The sequence below is a fragment of the Neofelis nebulosa genome, chromosome 6 (assembly GCF_028018385.1).
Source record: "Neofelis nebulosa isolate mNeoNeb1 chromosome 6, mNeoNeb1.pri, whole genome shotgun sequence".
NCBI lineage: Eukaryota > Metazoa > Chordata > Mammalia > Carnivora > Felidae > Neofelis > Neofelis nebulosa.
In genome coordinates, this window is record NC_080787.1 from 110,806,021 (window position 1) to 110,823,795 (window position 17,775).

Below are 17,775 nucleotides of genomic sequence, written 5' to 3' on the forward strand. Positions count from 1 at the left end.
GACTAGATTTTACTTCTCTTATCTCTGCAGAAAGGGATTCTGTGCTTTTTTTTCAACCCCAGCTAGTATTATTATTGTGACCCTAATGTCTGGTTCAGACATCTTGCTTGTATCTGTGATTAAGTCCCTGGCTGTCATTTCTTACTGTTCTTTCTTTTGAGGTAAATTCCTTTGTTTCATCATTTTGAAGGAAGAAAAAGAGTTAGTAAAGTAAAAAACAAAAAACATTAAAATTAAAAAATTAAAAATAACACAAAAAATGCTAGTTCCCAGGTGTGTTTTGGTCTGGTTGTTGAAAGCAGCTTGATAGAATAGACAAAAAGGGAAAAGAAAAGGAAAGGAAAGGAAAGAAAAAAAGGAAAACATTTGAAAATTTTTAAAAATGAATACAATAAAATAGAATAAAATTAAATGATGAAAGTAAAATTGAATTTGAAAAATTTACAAAAAAGTAAAGATATAGTAGAAAAATAGAAAAATTTTATAAAAACAGAAAGTAAAAATAAGTTTATTCTCTTTCTGTATTCAAGAATAAGAAAAAGAAAAAAAACTGAATAGACAGACCAGCAAACAGAATGATATATGACTGAAATTACAGTTTCCCTTACAAGTCAAACTATGAAGCACTTTATACTCCATAAACTAAGCAGGAGGAGAAATTTGTGGTGTTCCACTAGAGTGTGGTGGCCCAGTGTGTGGGACTTGGTGTAGCAGTTCTGTTCTCCACTGGATGGCGCTACTTACTTCATTGGGGTGGATTGTTGTGGTGGTGTAGGTGTGTATGTGCATGCATGGGAGGGTGAAAATGGCATCACTCAGCTACCTTGCCCCTAGTATCAGAACTCTGTGCTCTCACTGACTGGCAATGAAGCACCCCTTCTTTGTTTCTGGCTCCTGTCCACTCCCCACTTCTACAAAGTCCATGACCAAGCCATCTTGTCAGGAGGTACCTCCCTCCCAAGTTTTATCTCAGATGGGACTATGTTTCCCAACCCCTCACTTCTGAGGGCCCTGCAACTTTGACCCACTCAGACCCTCTAGGGGAGGGTCTCGCTGAGAAATGGCTGGGTGCTGGCCCACCCCCTGGAACATTCTTGGGGCCATGCTACTGCAGATGCCCAGGGACTGTGGCCAGGTGCCAGTCCACCCCAGAAAAAATTCACATGATCATGTAGCAGCAGCAGCATTTCAGGGATTATGGTAAATCACAACACCCATCTGGGCTCCAGGCTTCAGTGAACCCTTAACATCCTTGTTCCAACACCAGTGAATGTGGCTGTTCTCCAGGGTCCACTGGAACTTTGCCTGTGGGGAGGCTGCACAGCCTCTACCAAATGCCTTCCCAGCAGGGAAACTGCCTCCCTCCGTGTGGCCTGAGGACCCCTTGGACCTTGCTGTCTGCTCTTGGGGATTCACCTTTCCCACCAGAGCACCGCCAGGTATCGAGCTGCGGAGTTTCAGACTCTGCACTCCCGCTGTTTATAGAGTCTTAATGGAATTTAAACCCTCTCCTTTCTCCCTTTTTTTGTTCAGTCCCTTGCAGTCCCTTTTTCCTTTCTCCATTTTTTGTTCAGTCCACTCTTTCTTTCTTTCCAGCCACTCTCGGGGGGCGGGGCGTGCTTTTCCTGTACTCTCCCGTCTCTGTCCTCTCTCCACTAGCAAAAACAGCTCCCTACCCTCCGCAGCTTCTCTCCTCCAGTTGACCTCTCGTTCCACGTACTTGCTGAGTTCTGTGGTTCAAGTTGTACAGATTGTTGTGTTAATCCTCAAATCAGTTTTCTAAGTGTGCAAGATGGTTCAGTGTTGATCTAGCTGCATTTCAGGGATGAGAGACCAATACTCAGTATTTTAAAGACGCTTCCCCAAAGTGTTCTGAATTCTCCCTAAACTGGTCTATAGATTCAATGCAATTCCAAACAAAATTCTAATGGGATTTTTTAAAAATAGAAATTGACAGGGTGATTCCACAATGTATATGGAGAAGCAAAGGAAACATAAGAGCAAACCAAGAAACAAAGTAGAAGGTCTCATATGATCCATTTTCCAGATTTACTACAAAGCTATAGTAATCAACTCAATGACACTAGAAAAAGGATAGACAGCAAGAACAATGGAACAGAGTCCAAAAATGTGCCCAAATATATCTGGTCAAGTGAGTTTTGATAAAAATGCAAAAGCAGTTCAATGAGGGAAAGATAATCAGTTCCACAAATGGTGCTGTAATAATTGGATAGCATTATGCAAAAAGAAAAAGACATCAATCTTGATCCATACTTCAAATCTCATACAAAAATCAACTCAAGGATCTAAATGAAAATGTAAAATTTATAGATGAAAACTCATAGCAGAAGATGCAGGAGAAAATCTGTGTGAGTTCTTCTGTTTTCCAGCCCAGCATTTCAAGGGCTCAGAAGTTGCCACAAGTTGCCACCTCTTTAATAATAAGTAAAAACTTGACCAAACTGAAAAATCAATAATTCTTCTAAGATGCATTAGAGAAGTGAGGTCACAGGGCAAACCAATGCCCCAAAATTAGAAAGACAGAAATACAGAGAATCACACCTTACCAGGGCAGATACCTCTATGGGAACCAGTAATGGTATAAGAAAACTTGAACTGTAATTGATGTATTGCTGGAGGCTCAGTGTGGATGACTCTGAGAATTAAAATCTCCATTCATAGGGGGACCCTCACACTTTTGTGAGTTTTACCTCCACGAGCCCTCCCAGGTTCTCCCATTAAACATCAGCAATTTTTCTCTGATACTGTGAGCAATGAGTTGGAAAGTCTAAAAAAAAAAATTCTAGAGATCAAAAACACTGAAAAAGAAAGGAAGAATTCCTTTGATGGGCTCATTAGCAGACTGGACAGAGCTGAGTAAAGAATCTCTGAGTGTAAAGATACTTCACTTTACTACTGAGTGTAAAGGTACAGTGGAAACTTCCAAAGCTGAAAAGCAAACAGGAGAGAAAGTGGAAAATAACAGAGCAGAATATCCAAAAACTTCCTGACAACTACAATAGGCGTAACATACATGTAATGGGAAACCAGAATGAGAAGAAAGACAGAAAGGAACAAGAGTGATATTTGAAGATATTTGACTAAAAATTAGTCATTAATTGATTAATTAATGTCAGACACCAAACCATGGATCCAGAAAACCCAAGGTAACACTGGGCAGGAAAAATGCTAAAAAACAAAACAAAATAAAACCCTCCAAAAAACTTACATGTAGGCATGTCATATTTAAACTTCAGAAAATAAAACATAAAGAAATATCTTGAAAGAAACCAGATGAAAAATACAACTTACCTGTAGAGAAACAAAGATGAGAATCATATACAACTTCCCCTCAGAAATCATGCAAGTAACAAGAGTAGAATGAAATATTCAAAATATTGAAAGAACAAAACCTACCAGCCTAGAATTCTGTACCCTGTAAAATTATCTTCAAAAGTGAAGAAATAATAAAGACTTTCTCCATAAAAAATTTTTTTGAGGTAATTTGTTGCCAGCAGACCTGTCAAAGGAAGTTCTTTAGAGAGAAGGAAATAACATAGGCCAGAAACTCAGAGCTATATAAAGGGCCCTGACTGGCTCAGTTGGAAAAGTGTGCAACTCTTGGTCTTGGGGTGGTAAGTTCATGCCCCACATTGGGTGTAAAGGTTACTTAAATAAATAAATAAACTTAAAAAAAAAAGTCAGATCTACATAAAGGAAGAACAACAAAGAAGGACTAGATAAAAGAAAAACTTCTACTTTTCTTATTCTTAGTTCATCTAACTGATAGTAGTTTGTTAAATATAATAGCAATAATGTATTCAAGTATGTATGTTTATATGTGTTTATGTGCAAGTGAAATGAATGAGAGAAATGATAAAAGGGATGAGAGGGAGGAATTAGAAATATTTTGCTATTTATAATACAGTGCTATACTTGCACTGTATAGTGTTATTTGAAAGTGGACTTGGATTAATTATAAATGTATATTGCAAACTCTGTAACAAACAATTACAAGTTAAAAAGAAGCGCGACTGATATACTAAGAAAGCTGAAAAAATGGAATCATAAAATGCTCAATTAAAACCATAAAAGGCAAAAAAAAAAGAGTGGAAGATAAAAACAAGAACAAATAACAAGGACAACAAATAGAAAATGCTAACAAATATGGCAAGTATTAATCCAGCTATATTAATAATCACTTTGAACATCCATGGTCTAAATACACCAAGTCAAAGACCAAAATTACCAGAGTTGATTAAAACACACACACACACACACACACACACACACACAAAACCAACTTATATTATGTATAAGAAACCCACTTTCAATATAAATACATACAGATTGAAAATTTTTTAAAAAGAGAGAAAGATATACCATGCTAACACTAATCCCCCCAAAATGGAAGTAGCTATATTAATTTCAGACATAGCAGACTTCAGGACAAGAAAAATTGTCATGGAGAAAGGGGAGCATTACATACTGGTAAAATGGGGTCAACACTCCAAAATGACATAATAATCCTCAATGATTATGGACCTCAGAATAGGTGAGGCAAAAACCAGTGGAATTCAAAGGAGAAATAGATGAATTTGTATTATAGTTAGACTTCACCACCGCTCTATCAGAAATGGGCATATCCAGCAGCCAGAAAATCAGCAGGCCATAACTGAACTTGATAGTACCATCAATCAACTGAATATAACAGACATCTATAGACAACTTCATCCAACAGCAGCAGAATGTAATTTTTTCTCCAGATCTCATGGACTATTCACCAAGATAGACCACATGCTGGATGGTAAGATTAACAAATTTATTAGACAAATCATAAATCTTTCCTCAGACTAAAATGATATTAAACTAGAAAGCAATAACAGAGAACTAGAAAATTCCAAATTATGTGAAGATTAAACAACACACTTCTAAATAACACATGGATCAAAGAAGAAAGCTCAAGAGAAATTTAAAAATGTTTTGAACTAAATCCAAATGAAAATACAACTTATCAAAATGTGTGGGATGCAGTGAAATCAGTGCTTAGAAACTTACAGCACTAAGTGCATATATTAGAAGAGAAGATATAAAATTAATAATCTAAGCTTCCACCTTAGGAAACTAGAAAAAGAAGATCAAATTAAATCCAAAGCAAGCAGAAGAAAGGAAATAATAAAGGGGCGCCTGGGTGGCGCAGTCGGTTAAGCGTCCGACTTCAGCCAGGTCACGATCTCGCGGTCCGTGAGTTCGAGCCCCGCGTCGGGCTCTGGGCTGATGGCTCGGAGCCTGGAGCCTGTTTCCGATTCTGTGTCTCCCTCTCTCTCTGCCCCTCCCCCGTTCATGCTCTGTCTCTCTCTGTCCCAAAAATAAATAAAAAATGTTGACAAAAAAAAAAAAATTTAAAAAAAATAAAATAAAAAAAGAAAGGAAATAATAAAAATTACAGCAGAAATCAATGAAATTGAAAACAGGAAATCAATAGAGAGTATCACTGAAACCAAAAGCTGTTTTCTTTGACAAGATCAATAAAATTGATAAATTAATTAAAAAAGAGAAAAGACACAGATTACTAATATCAGAAATGAAAGAGGGAACATCACTACTGATCCTACAGAAATTAAACAGATAATGAAGATTATTATGAACAAGTTTATGCCCATCAATTTGATAACCTAGATGAAATGGACAACTCCTTGACAGGCACAATCTGCCAACTCACAAAAGAAGAAACAGACAATCTGAATAGGCCCATATCTGTTAAAGTAATTGAATCAATAATAACCTTCTAAATAGAAAGTACCAGGCCCAGATGCCTTCACTGGTGAATTCTTAGAGATATAAAGAAAAAATTATAAACATTCTCTATAGTTTCTTGGAGAAGACAGAAGTAGGGGGAATACCTCCTAACTTATTCTATGGTACCAGCATTACCTTAATATGAAAACCAGACAAAGACATTACAAGAAAACTATAGCCTATATATTTCATGAACACAGAAGAAAAAATCCTCAAATAAAATATTAGCAAACTGAATCCAACAATAAGAATTATACAAAAAGAATACCCAAAAGAATTATATATCATGACTTAGTGGGATTTATCCCAGGTATCCAAGGCTGGTTCAAAAAGTGAAAATCAAATGATGTTATCTGTCACATCAACAGACTCAAAAAGAAAAAAAATCACACAATAGATTCAAAAGTCCATTAACAGTAGAATACATTTAAAAAATGTGGTATATTCATACTGTGGAATAACACAACAATAAAAAATAAAGTACAGCTAAACACAGTATAGGTGAAATATTAAAACATAATATTGAGCAAAAGAATACATACTCTACAATTTCATTCATGTAAAGTAAAAATATTAGGCAAAAACAAATTAGTGGTAACAGAACTGACCTACAAGAAATATTAGGGGAATCTTTCAGGCTGAAATGAAAGAACACTAAGACAGTAACTCGAATCCACATAAAGAAATAAAAAGCACCAGTAAAGTTCATAAGGAAATATTAAAGATGTATCAATGTAGGTTTGTTTGTAACTCTTTCTCTTCTGATCTAAGAGAAAATTGAAGAAAGAAAAAATTATAAAATTGTGTTGATCAGCTGGTAATGTATAAAGATGAAATTTGTATTACAATAGCATGAAAGAAGGTAGAGGAAAGATGGGGCGCCTGGGTGGCTCAGTTGACCAGCTCAGGTCATGATCTTGCGGTTCGTGAGTTTGAGCTCCACGCTGGGCTCTGTGCTGCCAGCTCAGAGCCTGGAGCCTGCTTTGGATTCTGTGTCTCCCTCTCTCCCTGCCCCTTCCCTACTTACACTCTGTCTCTCTCCTGTCAAAAATAAACAAACATTTTTAGAAAATTAAAAAAGAATGTAGGGGAAAGAGAATTATATTGGAACAAAATTTTTATATGCTATTAAAATAATCTGAACTGGATTGGTTTCACGTTAAGATGTTATAATAACCCCCAAAACAATCACTAAGAAAATATCTAAAAAAAAAAAAAAAATAGAGTAAAACAAACACTAAGATATTAAAATGATACACAAGAAATTACATTAAACACAAAGGAAGGCAGTAATGGAGGAATATTGCAACAAAGAAGACATAAGCCATGTAGAAAACAGAGTGGAAAACGGCATTCATACAACCTACCCCATCAGTAATTACATTAAATGTAAATAGGGTAAACACTTTAATAAAAAGCAGTTTGTAGAATGAATACAAAAACATGATCCAACTATGTGTTGTCTATAAGAGACATACTTTAGACAGTAACCAAAAGAGGGTTGCAGTGCCTATGCTAATAACAGACAAACACTTTAATACAACTTAAAAAATGCTAATGTGACAACAGTATTCACAAGTGAAGATTCAATCACACTGGCTTCTGTGCTAGTTAGATAACATCTAGAGCAGGAGTCAGTAGACTATGATCTGTGGGCAAAATCTGGCCCAACCATTTGTTTTTGTAAAAATACTTTTTTTGGAACACATTCATGCCCATCATTTACTTATTGTCGATGGCTACTTTCACACTACAACAGCAGAGGTAAGTAGTTGTGACAAACACTGGCCTTCAAAATCTAAAATATTTATATGTGGCCTTTTACAGAAAAAAGGTTGCTGACTCTTGTCTAGAGTATTAGTGTTTACTTTGAGACATCACATTTTAAAAGAAATACTAATGAAAAGGGAAGGGTAAAAATATAATAAAGGACAAGGAAAGAATGCAATTTAAAGAATAGTTTATGGCATAGAGTGTGTTTAGCCTGAAAGAAAGATTTGGTGAAGAAAAAATAATTTTTATATATTTAGAGAACTAACCTATGGAAAAGGAATTAGCCTAATTGGGGGCAGCTTCAAAAGAAATAACAGAGACCAACATGCAGAGTTTTACAGGGAACTAGAGGAACACTTGAGGTGTTTAAAATGGAATTGGCTGAGGCACCTGGGTGGCTCAATAGGTTAAGCATCCGACTTTGCCTCAGGTCATGATCTTGCAGGTTCCGGAGTTCCAGCCTGGCATGAGGCCCTGTGGTGACAGTGCAGAGCCTGGAGCCTGCTTTAGATTCTGTGTCTCCCTCTTTCTCTGTCCATCTCCTGCTTGTGCCCTGTCTCTCTCTCAAAATAAATAAACATTAAAAAAAATAAATAAAATGGAATTGGCTACTCTGCAAAGTACTAACTTTTCATCAAAGTAACTATATAAGCAAAGGTGGAATGTCTACTTGCCAGAGGCAGTGTAGAAAGGCATACGTGCAATGAATAAGTGGCTGTATAAAAAAGGAATTAGACCCCACATTGGGTGTAGAGATTACTTAAAAAATAATAAATAAATAAATAAGGATTAGAAAATACTTTGAGAGGAAAGAAAATTAAAACACAACATACCATAACTTATGGGATGCAGTTAAAGCAGTTATTATAGAGTAATTTATAGCTATAAATGCGTACATTTAAAAAGAAGAAAAATCTCAAATCAATAGTCTATGCTTTCACTTAAGACACTGAGGGGGTGGGGGGAAAGAAAAAAAGAAAAGCAAACTAAACCCAAAGTCAAATAAATATTAGAGCATAAAACTGAAATAGACGATAGAAAAACAATAGAGAAAGTAAAACCAAAAGTTGACAATCCTTTTTTGGTAACTAATCCAATAAGAGAGAAAAATCAAATTACTAAAATCAGGAATCCAGGATGGGACATTATTAATGACTTTGGAGAAAAGAAAAGATACTAAGGGAATACAATGAACAACTATGTGTTAACTACTTAGATAACCTAGCTGAAACTGATGAATTCCTAGAAAGACACTAACTACCAAAACTGACTCAGGAAAAAAAGAAAATCTTTGTAGACCTATAATATGTGAAGAGTTTGAGTTAGTAATAATAACATACTACTCACCCCCCTCCCCCTACACATACAGATAGCTACACTGATGAATTCTATCAAACATCTGAAGAATCAAATACTAATTCTTTACAACTCTTCTTTAAAAGTAGAAGAGGAAGGAATCCTTCCTAACTCATTCTACGAGACCCATATTACCCACATACCAGAAAGCAAAGACATCACAAGAATACTAAACACCAGTATCTCTTATGACTACAGATACAAAAATCCTCAACAAAATACTAGCAAAACAAATACCCAAAATACTAGTGAACCAAATTCAGTAATATAGGAAAAGAATTCTACACCACAATTAAGTGGTATTTGTCTCAGAAATATAAGATTGATATAACATCTGGAAACCAATTAATGTAATATTCCCATATTAATAGAAGAAATGACAAAAAGCATATAATCATCTCAACAGAGGCAGGAAAAGCATTTGACAATTTAATACTCCTTTAATTTAATTAATTAATTTAATTTAATACTAAATTTAATACTCCTTCATGAAAAAACACTCAACAAACTAGGAACAGAGGGGACTTTCTCAACCTGATAAAAGGCATCCACAGAAAACCCACAGCTAAACATCATTCCTAATGGTATAAGACTGAATGTTTTCCTGCTAAGATCAGAAACAAGATAGGGATGTTCACTCTGACTATGAACAATGTACTGGAGGTTCTGGAAAGGGCAATTAGGCCAAAAATGATATAATAGGCATCTAGAGGGGAAACAAAGAAGTAAAACTAACTCTATTTGCAGATAACATAATCTTGCATACAGAAGATCCTACGGAATCCATTAAAAATTTATCATAACTAATAAATGAGTTCAGCAAAGCTGAAGGATACAAAATCAATTTTTAAAAATTTTTAATCAGTTTAAAAAAATCAACTGTATGTCTATACACTTGCATTGAAGAATATAAAATGTAATTAAGAAAGTAATTCCATTTACAATAACATCAAAAAGAATAAAATACTTAGGTGCACCAGGGTAGCTCAGTCAGTTAAGTGTCCGACTTGAGCTCAGGTCATGATCTTATAGTTTGTCAGTTTGAGCCCCATGTTGGGCTCTATGCTGACAGTCCGGAGCCTGGAGCCCACTTCGAGTTCTGTGTCTCCATCTTCCTCTGCCCCTTCCCTGCTTATGCTCTGTCTCTCTCTCTCAAAAATAAATCAACATTAAAAAAAATAATAAAATAAAGTACTTAAGAATAAATTTAATAAAAGAAGTGTGAAACTTATACTCTGAAAACTACAAAACATTGTTGAAATCAATTAAAGATGACTTAAACAAACAAAAAAATTCCCATGTTCACTGACAGAAAGACTTAATATTGTCGAGATGGCAATATTCCCCAAAGGGATCTACAGATTCAATGCAGTCCCTATCAAAATCTCAACTGTCTTCTTTGCAGAAATTGACAAGATGATCCTAAAATTCTTATGGAAATTCAATGAATCTCAAATAGCCAACATAACCTTAAAAAAAGAACAAGAAAGACTCACATATCCTGATTTCAAAACTTACTACAAAGCTACAGTAATCAAGACAATATGGTAATGGCATAACGATACAGACCAACAGAACAAAACTGATTGTTTAGAAATAAACCCATAGATTTATGATCAAGTCATTCTTTTTTTTTTTTTTAATATTTTTATTTATCTTTGAAAGAGAAAGACAGCCCATGCATGCCCTTGTGCACCAAGTTGGGGTGGGGCAGAGAGAGAGAAAGAAAGAGAAGGAGACACAGAATCCGAAGCAGGCTCCAGGCTCTGAGCTGTCAGCACAGAGCCCAACGAGGAGCTCGAACCCACGAACTATAAGATCATAACCTGAGCCGAAGCTGGATGCTCAACCGACTGAGCCACCCGGGTGCCCCTATGGCCAATTCATTCTTGATAAGGGTTCGAAGACAATTCATTGGAGAAAGAATAGTCTTTTCAAATGAAACTGCTGGGAAATTGGACATCCACATGCAAAAATAGAAATTTGGACCCCTACTTCACTTCATATACAAAAAATAATGCAAACTGGGTCAAAGACTTAAATATAAGGTGCTGAAGTATAAAACTCTCAGAGGAAAACCATCCAGCAATTCTATTCTGGATATTTATCTGAGGAAAACAAAAACATTAACTAGAAAAGATACATGCACTCCCATACTCACTGCAGCATTATTTACAATAGCCAAGACATGGAAACAACCTAAGTGTCCATTGACGGATAAATAAAGAAATTGTAGCACATATACACAATAGAATTTTATTCAGCCATTAAAAAAAAAATGAAATCTTGCCATTTGCAACAACATGAATAAACCTTGAGGGCATTATGTTAAGTGAAATAAGTCAGACAGAGAAATACTGCATGATGTCTCTTACAAGTAGAATCTAACAAAGCTAATAGATATAGAGAACCAAGTTCATAGATACGGAGAATAGATTGGTGGTTGCCAATCTATTGGTGGGGAGAGAGAAATGAGAAAACTGGTTGTGTTTTTTTTAGTTCAAACAAATTGCATAATTTATAATAAAAAAGTTTTAAAAATGAAACCATTAAAATCCTGGAAGAAAACAAAAATAAAATAAATGTATAAAACTCTTAGAAGAAACTGCAGGTGTAAATTGTGATGACCCCTGAATCAGGCAGTATTTTTGAGTTCTAGACTTTTTGAAAATTAAAAGCTTCTGGGGCAGCAAAGGCCACCACCAAAACAAAACAAAACAAAAACAAACAAACAAAAAAAACCCATGAAAACAAAAAACTGTCTCACAGAATGGGCGAAAAAATTTCCAAGCCTGATAAATACAAGACTCTGAAAGTGTCTGATCAGTGATTTGTGTTTAAAATATATAAAGAACTCTTACAACTCAGTAAGAAAAAGACAAACAACCCAATTTTTTTAAATGACCAAAGGATCTGAATAGACATTTCTTCACAGAAGGTATACAAATGGCCAATAAGAAAATGAAAAATGCTCAACATCTTTAGCCATCAGGGAAATATAAGTCAAAACCACAATGAGATCCACTTTGGGTATCACCCGTGGCTATAACCAAAAAGGCATAACAAGTGGGTTGGTGGCAGTGTGAAGAAATTGGAATGCTCACACATTGCCGGTGGGAATGTAAAAGGATGCAGCCACTTTGGAAAACAGTCTGGTAGTTCCTCAAGAGGAGTTACTATATGACCCAGCAATAATTAAGCGTAAACCAGAGAAATGGAAACACAGGTCTTGTACAAAAATTTGTAAACAAATGTTCATAGCAGCATAGCTGTTATTTAAAAAAAAAAAAAATCACTGTGTAATCATACTGAGGTTCTGAGAAGTGGATTCTTTGTATGCTGGATTCAAGGCTTTGGCAGTCACAGATTCTAGCAACCTAAAATCTACCAATTACCTAGTAGCTCATTTGTGAAACCTTTCCCCTTCCTATCCTTCCGAGTATTTGGCCTTTTCCACATGATCCTGCATATAAGGCCTCCAATCTCATGAAGCATCCTTGCCTAGCTTCCGTCAAGTGAGTCTCCATCTAATGCCGATTGTCTCTATAGTAACCAGCTAGAAACGCTGCTATGCTTAGCAGTGGCTTTGTGCAAGCAGTGCTCTAGCCTAGAGAGGTTTTAAAGATTTCAGTCCTCTCTCTACTTATCACACATTTCTCCTGGTATCAGGAAAAGAAAGGAGCCTCTAATGAACAAGACAGGTGGAGGGTTAAAGAGAAAAGGACTGAATGTAAAACAAGAAGGAAGATGGATGAGTGGAGACTGAGTTCAAGAGGAAAACGAGTTTAGAAGGATCTCTGTTTATAGGAGAAATGAGAACACATGGTAAAAAAAAAAACAAAAAACAACTAGATTCAAGAAATGGACAATAATTATTAAGCATTTTCATTCATATTCTTCTGGTCAGAAACAATATATCAACATCAACAAATGTCAACAACAAATATAATTATGGTGCTTCAGAAAGCTAACTGATATCATTGATAGCTATCCAAAGGGTGTTTCACAGTAGAGTCCATTTATGGATAAGGGATCAGATATAGTTTATATCTTCAACAAACTTGTAACCTAATGATGGGTAGAAATGAACACAAAACAGCAAAACTGCTATTAATGAGGTGGAACACAGAATGGGGGGTGGGGACATACATTATGTAACAAATATGGAAATCTTACAAAAAGCATAAGGATGCATTCCAGGAGGGATAGCTCTATCCGCCCCCAGATATCCCTTCTGCAACAGGAGGCTTGACACCTGCGGTGCCTCAAGGGGGAGAGGCCCATAGTTTTGCATTGGCTGGGCTTCTTCTCACAACTAGTATATACCTGGGCTAATCTCATTCATGGAACTTTGTTCCTCAAGAGTTCATTAATCAAGACATTACCATGGTGTCTGCCAGCCGGATACAATTGCTTTTTCTACACATAAAGGCCACTTTAAATATCGGACACAGAGGAGAGAGAATAGAGAAGCAAGGTCAGCAAATAAAGGAACGAGTTTTTTTTTTTTAAGTTTACTTATTTATTTTGAGAGAGGAAGAGAGAGAGAGAACGAGAGAGAGAGAGAGAGAGTATGTTCACATGTGAGCAGGGGAGGGGCAGAAAGAGACGGAGAGAGAGAATCCCAAGCAGGCTCTATGCAGTTAGCTAGGATCCCAACACAGGGCTTGATCCCACGAACTGTGAGATCATGACCTGAGCTGAAGAGTCAGACGCTTAACTGACTGAGCCACCAGGGGCTGGAAGGAATGAGTTTCTGAGCACCAGTGTCCTTATTTGTTATGTGGAAATGATAATACCTTACCCTCCTACTATACCAGGATGTTTTGAGCTTCCAAAGCAGGTCATTTAAAAGTTCTTTACAAATGGTAAAGCATCGGGGCTGGTGGGTGGCTCAGTCAGTTAAGCACCCAACTCTTGAGTTTGGTTCAGGTCATGATCTCATGGTTCCTGGGATCAAGCGCCATATGGGGCTCCATGCTGACAGCACAGAGCCTGCTTGGGATTCTCTCTCTCCTTCTCTCTGCCCCTCCCCTGCTTGCATGCTCCTTCTCGCACTCAAAATAAATAAATAAACATTAATAAAAAAAAAGCAAATGGTAAAGCATCATACCATATATAGATATACATACATACCATATATATATCATACCAAATATACGTACACATACTATACACATGGGCACACACACACACAGCCTTTATTTTGATACCATATTTTGCCTCCCACAGAACTTTAACAATAACTGGTTAAAGTTACATAACACTTTCTATTCTGTACCATACAGACTTGATTACACAGTTATCTTTCCTGCCAATAAAGTCTATGAGGATTATGCCCATGTATGTTTCATCTTTGAATACTCCACAGAGCTGAGCACAATAATTTCACATAATAAATGCTCTCTATATGATAAATTATTAAAATCATTACAGTAGAATTTATTCCTTTTAGAAATATCAACTCTAGCAAATCTCAACATTCTACAATTATACACAAAATCTTATCTAAAACTATTATTAAATTTTGACATTCTATAACTAATAAATAATAAGGAGCCCTTTAAACTAACTAAAGAGCATACTACGACAAGCCTTAAATTAGAACTTTTTTTAAAAGATGGGGACAATATCTCTTTAGAGAGTGTTAAACACAGGACTAATGTAATTACCCCAGGTGGAAATCCAGGATTTGAACAAAGGCAAGAGGTTAGCACTTCCATTCCTATAACTTCCGCAGCAGGCAGGAGCTAAGACTTGATTTATATCTTAGTTATAATACATTTTAATTCAATATATTTTCAGTTAATTCAATCTAATACCAGTTCATTTTAATTCACTCTTTCATCTTGTTTTGTGTGTGTCTTCAATTTAACATCAAGCTTAAGATTTTTAGAAGCCGTCTGTACAGGAGGCAAGCTGCATCTTGTCCCTTCAGATTTTAAGCTATATGCCCAACACCAATAGGTACTTCTCTGAGTAGCTACAGGAACCACTCCACACCCCACCACAGCCTACTGGCATGGCTAAATGACCACTTCATTTTACACCACAGAAAGGTGTGATAACAGACCAATAATTGGATTAAAGAAACTCAGATTGTCAAATAAGCCTAATTATGTGGACAAAAAATTATAGCTGTATTAGTTTGCAAGGGCTGCCATGACAAAATACCAGTCTGGGTAGCTTAAGCAATGTAAATAATTTTCTCACGGTTCTGGAGGCTAGAAGTACAAGATTAAGGTGTCCGCAGGGTTGGTTTCTTTGAAAGCCTTTCTTCTTGGATTGCAAGTGGTTGCCTTCTTGCTGTATTCTCACATGGTCTTTTCTCTGTGTATGTGTGCCCTTTGTCTCTTTTCATGTCCAAATTCCCTCCTCTGGGATACCATTTAGATTGGATTAGGGCCCACTTTCAGGAATTCATTTAACTTAACCACCTCTTTAAAGGCCCTATCACTAAATAAAGTCATATCCTAGGTACTGGAGAGTTAGTGCTTCAACATATGAATGGGGGGGGGCACAATTCAGCCTATAACAATATCTAACTAGGTTCATTTATCTCTGTCCTTGGCACTAGTTTAGTCTTCATTGATCTTAGAGTCCAAACAATCTCCTTCAGCCATCCTTCCTCCATACAGAGGGAATTTACACGGAGGGAAGCAATTTTGGGGATTATATTCTTTGCAGCCCTCCAAGCATCAAGTGGGCCCCCTTTGGTACTTAATAAATGAAGATACTCATGGTGACCCATCTGTTACAATATGATCAGCTGCTTGAGAGTCACCAAAAAGTTGTCCAGCAATCTTATAGATTGTCTCTGAAACTAGAGTGATGCTTTTAGAATTTTTTTTTTCCCTCTGTGAAACACCAGCTTATTTAGAAATATGCTAGGGCACGTCTGGGAACCCCTTTGGCCTTTCCTGTAAAGTACTGTAAAAGGTGAAGAAGGAAACTATTGGAAAAGATGCTCAAAGGCTCTTTAATGTTTATGAAAGGCAATAGTAAAAGAGTTAAGGCAGGACACACAACATGAGAGGCCTCGAGCCACTATTTGCGGTTTCCAGTGGCCTATTAAAGAAGGTCACTTTCCCCTTAAATACTGTTGTACATGACATGTTAAACAAACAGTTTTAAAGAAAATAAGTCAAACTAGTGGTATCCAGGTAGATCTCTTCAGTTCTTGATGCTGCATATCCACCAAAAGCAAGTTTTATGGTATAAGGTATACCTTATTATGACACACCTATGGTCAGACTGCAAAATACACTTTATTTTACCAAGCTTATAATGTCATTTTTATAAAGCAAGTGAATTAGAATCTCCTCTTAAGAGAGCCTGCAATAATCAGAAAATTGCATATACCATTCTCAAAGGACTCATGTTTTAATCTTCTATGGCCATTTATCTTACATATCTAGTGTATCCTAACAGCATATAGCAATTGACACTTTATCTTGACTAGTGTTAAGACCAGCACTAATAGAGTGAACAGAGAATATAGTTTATCAGTCACAGTAATTTGCATCTATCACCACACTAAGGCTCCTAGTGTAACATACACAAACAACTGGGCTTGAGGAAGCCTTTTCTGGTAGATCCTATTTTACTGTTTAATCCATTAACAATAAAATGAGAAACCCCTGCTCCAGTTTTTCTAAATATGGGGAGGCCTGGTATTACCTTTTCCATATTAACTTTCAAAAGACTATCTATCAGATAAAGAAGCCTCATCAACAGCAATCTATTTAGTATGAAAAATGCCCAAAGAATGAGAACTCAAAATCCTGGGCACTATACTAAGAAACAACTCTTTCAGCACAGATGATACTTAAGAAGTAATACTTTTCTGAATTTAATTAGTCAAGATCAGTGGTTTCACTCGAAACACTTAAGGAAAAAACTGATGGTATATGAACAGCAGGTAATAAATCATTATGGCACTCTTACTAGGTAAACAGAAATTGTTCAACAACCCCACAAACGTGTTAAAAGCTCTCCCTTTCCCCACAGTGGTAGTTAAACAGCAGAAATGAATCCACACGAATGCCGACGAATCAAGCCGACTCCTCAAAACTTGTTTGTGGTGCCACAAATTTTTATTTACTAGCGGTTTGGGTCATAAATTTTTTGAAAATCACATGCCCTGGTATGCCGCTGTCTTCTTTACTCTTCCTTTCCCTTTCCTATCATATTTTTTGCCCTTTGGTTTCCTGACACTTCCATTTTCTCTTTTTATGTTCCTGTTATGCTCACGAAACGGCAGAAAACGGGTGTAACTGATCACATCGTTGGTAATCTTTTTCTTATTCTGGGGTTTTCCAGATTAGAACGGGAAGACGACTCAGGTGCAGCCCAAATATTACCTATTTAGATTTTTCATGCAAAGTATGCGTGGAAAAGCCTCTCTCTTTGCCCTTCATTTTGTGTCTATTTAACTAACGGCGCTGTAGTGCCCAAACGCAGATATTGACCAAGAACTAGATTTCCAAAATGGCTTTGCTCCGTTCGAGCTGGCACTGGGTCTATAAAATACAATTTATTTCCACCGCAACCAACCCTTTCTACCCCAAATGTACCCAGTACGTAGGAAGCTGAATCTAACCGAGTGTAGACAACCAAATCACATCTATTAAATTCAGTAGAGAGACTGCACAGCAGTTGGACTGATGTTAAAAGAGAGTTAAAAGAGAAAAAAAAATACCCAAAAACCACACGAAGCAAACCCGAGGGGCGGGCGTCGCCCAGAATCGCGCCCTCCCGCCGCCTCGCCGGCCGCGAGCACGCCTCCCCGCCGCGGCCACGCCTCCTCCGACCCCCGCCCCGCCCCGCCGCGGCCACGCCCGACGT

The 17,775-nt window shown here is 36.8% G+C and overlaps 1 protein-coding gene across 4 annotated transcripts in view; it reads right to left on the reverse strand.

Annotated features, from left to right (window-relative positions):
- Positions 1 to 17,775, reverse strand: part of MCM9 (minichromosome maintenance 9 homologous recombination repair factor) — a 111,927-nt gene that overhangs the window by 52,587 nt on the left and 41,565 nt on the right. The window lies entirely within an intron of this gene.